The sequence below is a fragment of the Montipora foliosa genome, chromosome 5, assembly GCF_036669935.1.
Source record: "Montipora foliosa isolate CH-2021 chromosome 5, ASM3666993v2, whole genome shotgun sequence".
Lineage (NCBI taxonomy): Eukaryota > Metazoa > Cnidaria > Anthozoa > Scleractinia > Acroporidae > Montipora > Montipora foliosa.
The window spans coordinates 15,289,671-15,297,735 of record NC_090873.1 but is presented as its reverse complement, the minus strand read 5'-3'; the positions used below and the strand labels follow the sequence as shown (position 1 = coordinate 15,297,735).

Genomic DNA, 8,065 nt, shown 5'->3' with positions numbered 1-8,065 from the left:
AGCTTTGCATCGTTGGCTCACGTAACTTCACTGTGTGGATCAAGCTCACGAGATCCACAAGATGCATGATGACCCGCAAGCCTTGGAAACGTGCACGACGGTCATCTGAATTGACCGATTGCGCAATGTAAAACAAAGGAAGTGTTGACAACACAGTGCAGGACCGTCTATCAGAAACCAAGAGAAATACCTGGAAAGTATTACTCACACGTCATCGTGTGTTTGTCTCCCCAATTAATAACACTTTATTCCGAAAGCAGCAATTAACACTCAAAATATGCTTTCTATTAATATACCCGTTTTCCCGCAAACGATAATCGGAACTAACGTTAACAGATCATCGATATCATTAAAAACTTTCACGAGTCAGCCTAAACAGAGCAACTTCAGAATACCCGGCTAATTCATTCACATTCTTGTGCGGTGGGAAGGCTTCTAAGAACCGGATATCGTAAAGTTTAACCGAGCACAGGCCTTGCTTCTGCAGTGTCTGAGTTATAAAACTGTTTACGGATAGCAAGAGTAGTTTAGGCTCCTGCCAGGAAGAGTGAAATACCCAAACTTCTGGAGCGATAAAAATTTTACGACACTACAACGACCCCCATTGTTAGCGGTTACATCATATAGAGCTTATTTTTTACCACCTTTGGAAATGTTTGCACTTCCGCTTTGTATCAACGTACGTGGCTCGGCATCAGAACGCGTGCGCTTCAAGAAGCTATTTCAAAATGTCGACTATGTTAACGGATTGTCTATCGTGTAAGAAAAGTTTTAAATCTCTCTATTCGCTTAAGAAACACAGACGGGATCGACACGAAGACAATTCTCCCGTAACTCCGGTGTTTAAAGACGCTTCTGGGAACATTGTCTTACTCCCACAGCCGAGGCAACAACTTGACCCACTTGACCAGGCCGGCTACAAATTGTGGGTTGCAGGTTTGGTTGAAAGAATCAACGCCACGCTCCATCCCCGTTTGCCAGGTAAACTGAAAAGATAATATTACGTACGCTATTGATACAGAAGCTAATGTATGTTAAGAAATTTATATCTGTATAACAATTACTTGCAACCTTCAAGGCTCCGCTATTCGGTGCCCTTGTTCTCAATGTTATTCTTATAGATCAAGCAAAAATGATAATACAAGTCACCGAGTTAACATTCGATTTAACTAAACTCGATAGCTAAGGCCGATCTGAGGTCATTTGAGTATGTTAAGGCTATCATTAAAACCGCACGAGTGCTTTCAAAACGCGCGTGGCTTCTTGCTACCTCGCGCGTTTAACAACACGAAAATTTTATGCTGCTGTGAAAGTATGTTTTATTCTTTAAAAGCCCTGAAAATCGTGAACAACTTAGCAAAACACAGCAAATTAAAAAGTAATATCATAGGATGAATCTTTAGAGGATTTTTTTTTTATCAGGTAGGTGGGTCAAAATCGACTCGCACCAAGTACCAGTGTCCCACTTTGAGCATTTCCTCTTCAAGCTGCAAGTTCAAGTAAACTCTATAAGAGAGACTAGCCATAAAGCTCAACCCTTGTACAGCAGCAGAACGCGGAGGTTGTCTTATAAGATCTTCGACCCTGAGAGGCTATACCTGTCTCTGCAGGAACAAGACCTTGTGGAGTTAAAAACGGAGGCTCTGTTCGCTGGAAACACACCAATTGAAAACGCAGGGTCAGCCTCTCAATCTGCCTTGACCGCGGAAGAGGAAATTGCCAAGGCTAAATCATTAGCTTACCTCAAACAAGGAGTACAGAAGCCCTCTTTCAAGTCTGTGCTGCTTGTTGGATTGGGTAAAGGTCGAGCAACACGGGAAGTGGAAATAATTTGGTGGCCAAAGCTGTACAGAACTAGTCATGGCCAAATGACTTTAAGAATGTTTATTGAAAAGTGCGAGTTTTAAAGAGTCGTGATTAATAGCCCATGAGGCCGAAGGCCGAATGGGCTATTGACTCAGAGGCCATGAGGGCGAGAGGAATAATTGTTTTAGTAAAATCCAACTAGTTGGTCAAAAAAATATCGAGACAAAACATCTTTCGCTAGTTAAAGCTAGACTTTAATTGTTGTTTTGGTTTTCAAAGCCGGTGCTTTTCGCTACTAGTGGGCTATAACAAATAGCCTACTAGTAGCTCAACCAATCAGAACGCAGCATTGATAATAGACCACTAGTTGGATTTTACTAATATTTTTTATCTAAAACAACTACTTTGCATCCCTATTCCTTCGACTCACTTATTTCTTGTTCTGGGTCTCCTACTCGGTTAGTTCCATGAACTATTTAGGTGTCCCAAACTCTGCACACTGAACCTACTATTGTAAAATTTCTTTTTCTTCGCAATCTCTTGATTTTATATTATTAATTTTATTATTATTATTAATAATTATTAATTTTATAGTATTAATTGTTATTTCTGTGTGAGTATAAATAGAAATTGAAATTGAATTGTTTTGGTCACAGCATTGATATTACAAGAAGTCTAGGGCTTAAAGGGCTAGTATCAGAATATTTAACAATTATTCCTCGAGCCCGAATGGGCTCTGAGTCAATAGCCCATGAGGCCGAAGGCCGAATGGGCTATTGACTCAGAGGCCATGGGGGCGAGAGGAATAATTGTTTTAGTAAAATCCAACTAGTTGGTCAAAAAAATATCGAGACAAAACATCTTTCGCTAGTTAAAGCTAGACTTTAATCGTTGTTTTGGTTTTCAAAGCCGGCACTTTTCGCTACTAGTGGGCTATCACAAATAGCCTACAAGTAGATCAACCAATCAGAACGCAGCATTGATAATAGACCACTAGTTGGATTTTACTAAAAATGATTATTATAATTGTGATTATTTCATTTACAACATTATTCTTCTCATTTTCAATTTAATACAATATAATGACCTTAAGAGAAACTAAATAATTAAAGGATACTTGAAACCGTGGTAAAGTTCATGAACAAATTCATATTACAGGATGGATAGAACTCATACTCAAGTAATTTCTTAATATGTAAGAATATTGACAATAATATTTAAGCATGGACAATAATTCCTACTAAAGGGATTGGCATGACTTGTCTAAAAGAACATTAATTTTACATTTTAAGCACGAAAAAATCAATCTCTTCAGAATCTAAAAGTACATTTCCAAATAGTTCACTTATCATTGTTTCTCCATTCTAAAATTTGAGACATCAACTGCTTTCGAAGAAAGCCCATGTCCTTAAACTCCCAGTGGAATGGAGGAAGGCATTTTCCACTTCTAATGATATCTCTGACAGAGCCAATCTTGTGAGCGAGCAGGCCAATACTTTTCAATAGCTGCTCTGTATTCCTCATCTCACAATGTAGAGCACAGAGACTCATTGAAGATAAATCTTCATCAAGGAGGCATGTGAGATCATCTCGTAGACCAGTGAATCTATATTGTCAGTTTTAAGAAAGGAAAAATAGCACACATTAGGACTTTTGTACATGATTCTAGCTTACTAAGTTACTTTAAAAACAGGTTTTACTATAAACCATAAAACTGCAGAACTAGTAAGAGTAGACAGGCACTTTTTTTTTCCATTTTCCAACAGAGGCACACTGAATATGGCAAGTTTCCACAAAATACTGCTAGTTTTAAATCCATAGTAGACTGTAAGAAAAAAAGACCTGACTTCAATGTTAAAAAAAGCATGTCTCCCATACCCGCCAATGTTGGCCTTTATTTGTTGGAAATGTTCCAAGCAGACTTCGTGTGGTCCTAAGTCGCAGTCACAGGCCTATACAAAAAGGAAGGAGGAAGTAATAGCTACTACATTACAGTGCACAGTGGAGCAGACATCCTTTCAATTTTGCTCAATGAAGAGGCTAGTCATTTTATCACCCAATGTGTTTAATACTTAAAAGCCCTTTTTGGGTTACTTGTTCAGTCAGTAACCACAGAGTAACAATAATGACCAGTAGGGTTAGGAACAGCTAGCTTCCCTTTCACTCCATGGCCTAGGATCTCACTTATTTACTTTAGAGTCTCAAAGTTAACAAAAACTGTCAAATTTAAAACCTCACTCTTAAAACTGTACAGAACAGACAACACTCCACATTGAAGCCTTGCCCTGCAAGCATGAACTTTTCATCATTCATCTTGAACCAAAGCAACAGAAGGCCTTTGTAATCAAGCGTCACTGCAAGCATAATCAAAGAAGTAACTGAATGAGATTGCACAGCAAATGTGCATGTAAAATTATTTTACATTAATAAGCTCACAATTTTTACATTAATGGGTTCACAATGTCATGATTATCAAACTGAATATCCTTATTGGATGGTACTATGCAGTCGTTAGGACCAACAGAAAACAGTACATAAAGTCTAAACTCACAGACTCACGGGCGTGCCACCTAGTGTTTCTGTTGCATTGTGCACTTAGGAGTTCTAGACTTCCCTAGAGTATTAACATCGGTAAATTCCAACAACTTGAAGGCCTTGTCCACATGGTACATGGTATAAATTCTCTGTCTGTGATCTTGGTCATAAGTCAGAAGCTGTACTGGCTTTAAAATGGAGTCACTGCATAATGGAAACACAACTTAAGCAACATCAGAATGTAATACTATAATTGTTTCCTAGAGCAAACCTTCTATATACCTGATTGTTACGTACATGCAAGGAGTGAGCTACTGAAGGAAGCCAACTACTTTACAATGCCATGATATCAAAGAACTCACAGACTCACGGGCGTGCCACCTGGTGTTTCTGCTGCAATATTTGCACTTCAGAGTTTAAGATATCATGACATTATTAAAGAGCTGCATTGCCAAGAGAAATTCTACGCACCTAATAATTATTGTTAAGTACAGTGTATGGAGTGAGTCACCGAAGGAAGCCAACTACTTTACAATGCCATGATATAAAAGAACTCACAGACTCACGGGCGTGCCACCTGGTGTTTCTGCTGCAATATTTGCACTTCAGAGTTTAAGATATCATGACATTATTAAAGAGCTGCATTGCCAAGAGAAATTCTACGCACCTAATAATTATTGTTATGTACAGTGTATGGAGTGAGTCACCGAAGGAAGCCAACTACTTTACAATGCCATGATATCAAAGAACTCACAGACTCACGGGCGTGCCACCTGGTGTTTCTGCTGCAATATTTGCATTTCAGAGTTGACGATATCATGACATTATTAAAGAGCTGCATTGCCAAGAGAAATTCTACGCACCTAATAATTATTGTTATGTACAGTGTATGGAGTGAGTCACCGAAGAAAGCCAACTACTTCACAATGCCATGATATCAAAGAACTCACAGATTCACGGGCGTGCCACCTGATGTTTCTGCTGCAATATTTGCATTTCAGAGTTTACGATATCATGACATTATTAAAGAGCTGCATTGCCAAGAGACATTCTACGCACCTAATTGTTATGTACAGTGTATAGAGTGAGTCACCGAAGGAAGCCAACTACTTTACAATGCCATGATATCAAAGAACTCACAGACTCACGGGCGTGCCACCTGGTGTTTCTGCTGCAATATTTGCACTTCAGAGTTTAAGATATCATGACATTATTAAAGAGCTGTATCCATTCTGTATACCCATTGTTCTATGCAAAATGTTGCTATAAGAATGGAATCTGGCACACAGATTCAATTAATGATTACCCTTGAAACTGATCCGATAGTGCTTTCCATCTACGAAAATTCCATTTGTCTTGATGTCATCTTTTTGCTTGTTTAAATTGACAACAATTCTCTTAAGCTCCTCCCTTTACAAAGAGAGATGCAAGAGTTAGTTTAAGGTGATTCTTCAGATTGCATTACACATCCCTACTGCACAAGATTTTTGCATCATTAGTGTGCGCAAATGAGCATGTGCACGTAATGTACACAGCATACACGTAGAGCTAAGGTTGACAGCGAAATAAATGCTAATTTTTGCTTAAACAAGCACTGGTAGGTACTTTATTTATTGCATTAATCTAGTCTATAATTCATTGCCTTTCAACTGAATGAGTAAGAAAAAAATTTAATGTTAAGTAAAAAAAAATAGTAACTGCCGAAAATGTTTACTTAATACCCTTTCAATCGTGACCTGAATCTTATCATCCCTGTAAGACACACAGTAGAGAGGTGTTTTGTCAACTCTGATCCAAAGATGTGCATTTTTGGCAAAAAACATATCAATTGAAAATAATCATCATTGTTCCTTAAACACAATGTATCCATCAATTGAGACTTTTTAATATTAACTCCCTGAGTTTGGCCGCTGATACCCTCAGTGAAACATAGCAGCATTCAGAAAAAGAAAACCCATTGAATTGGTACCGTTGCACAGATTTTTTATGCACGTTTGACGAGTTATGGCTCTTAAACAAGCACAGTACCGCACATTTTGAATAACTGCATTATTAGGATCAACAACAAAAAATTTGGAAAAAATCTAATGTCAAGTGTTATTTCTAGGGAATCACCTTAATTTAGGCTAGAGTTATTTCCAGAGTAATTTCACAGATAAATTAGAAGGTTCCCATTTGTCTGATGGTGCAATATCAATAGAAATTGAAAAACACATAAGTAGTTCACTTTGGCCTAACTTTAGGGAAGGACTTTCAAAAGTTAATATTTAAACTGACCTTTTCTCTCTGCAATTGGCTATAGAAAGGGGCATGACTGACTTTGCACTCTGAGCTGAATGACACCCATCACCCAAAGGAACAACACCAAACGTCAACTGGTCTTTCCCTAAATACATGAAATTATTAGCTTATTGTATATCAATATCATTTATCTCTAAATAAAATCAATGCATTGCAAGTACTGAATATCTGTACCCTTTAAATAATTGTGGGGATAGAAAATGTTTTTCTTACTTTGAGTGAGATATTATGGTGTGACTGTTAAAACAAAAAAATAGGAAACTTTAGCAAACACATTTTTGAGAAGGAAAATAGAACTGCTTTTCGTGTGCTCTGACTTCAACCAACCATTTGGAAAGCCCTCGTTTCAGCATTTTAATCTTAATGCTTCTTGAAAAGATGTGTAGCATGTGCCAGGGATAAGAAATGTCAACTTCCCGTTGCCGTCAGTGCCTCAAACACGTCTATGCTTAAGTTCCCTATTAAAGTTTCTCTTCGCAATAGCTTTTCATTTGAGAGGTCATAATTTCCTGTGGTTTTACAGACACCTTTAGTTCGATCCAAATGAAAGCTACTAGATTTTATCTTTAACCTCTTTTAGTGTACTATACTCTTACTAATATTTTGGCCTGATACACTTTTACTGCTAAATGTACTACATAACCACTGTTGGAATGAAAATGTTTAATAAGCCACTGGTTACTTACCAAAGAAAGGGTGCCCATCACACTTCAAATTAAAGACCACTTCAGAGGAGACAAAACCATGCAACCGCATTTCTCTGATGACCCAAGTGACAATATTAGGAAGACTCACTTCATAGCCTGGTACATCAGGTGGAAGTTTCTGAAGACCAACCAATCTTCTGGTAACTTTAAACTGCTCTTGTTTTAATGCTACAATGTTGTTTTTGGTCAGGAAGATGGGCTCATCAGTTTTTTTCTTTAAAAAAATAATAAAAATAAATAAATAAAAATAAAAATAATAATAATAATAATAATAATAATAATAAACGTAAGTTATATATTGATGTATTAAATTGTGACCATAAAATAAAGCAAGATATTACATCGAATAATGCACTGAATTGCTATTTTCTAAGGATGGGTTTTTCAAACAATGAACTAGGCTAGAGCTAATTACTGCAATGACTGCATAAAATAAAGAAGTAAAACGGCAAATCATCGGAACTTTTATCTCAAAATTAGCTAGCTTCACTAAAAGCAGTTAAATGCATTACACACATTGGCAGAGCTGAACCTTGTGGTGTGGACATTGCCGTTGGGGAACTGCTCATCCAAATCCAGAGATAAATATCAATGACTTAATATAAAACATGCTGGTCACAAGAATTAAGGACATGATCAAGCAACATGAATTTGCTATATAATTTAGCATAATTTTCAAATTGAGCAATTTTGGCTCCCAAAAGGATAAGAACATT

General features: G+C 37.3%; 1 long non-coding RNA gene across 1 annotated transcript; it reads right to left on the bottom strand.

The window, feature by feature from the left end:
* Positions 1-3,273: 3,273 nt before the first annotated feature.
* Positions 3,274-6,731, bottom strand: LOC138002975 (uncharacterized). The gene is made up of 6 exons (XR_011123388.1): positions 6,619-6,731; positions 5,648-5,751; positions 4,358-4,545; positions 4,045-4,160; positions 3,685-3,758; positions 3,274-3,412 (listed from the first exon to the last, which is right to left on the bottom strand). It is a non-coding gene; the product is annotated as an uncharacterized lncRNA (long non-coding RNA).
* Between the last annotated feature and the right edge of the window lie 1,334 nt (positions 6,732-8,065).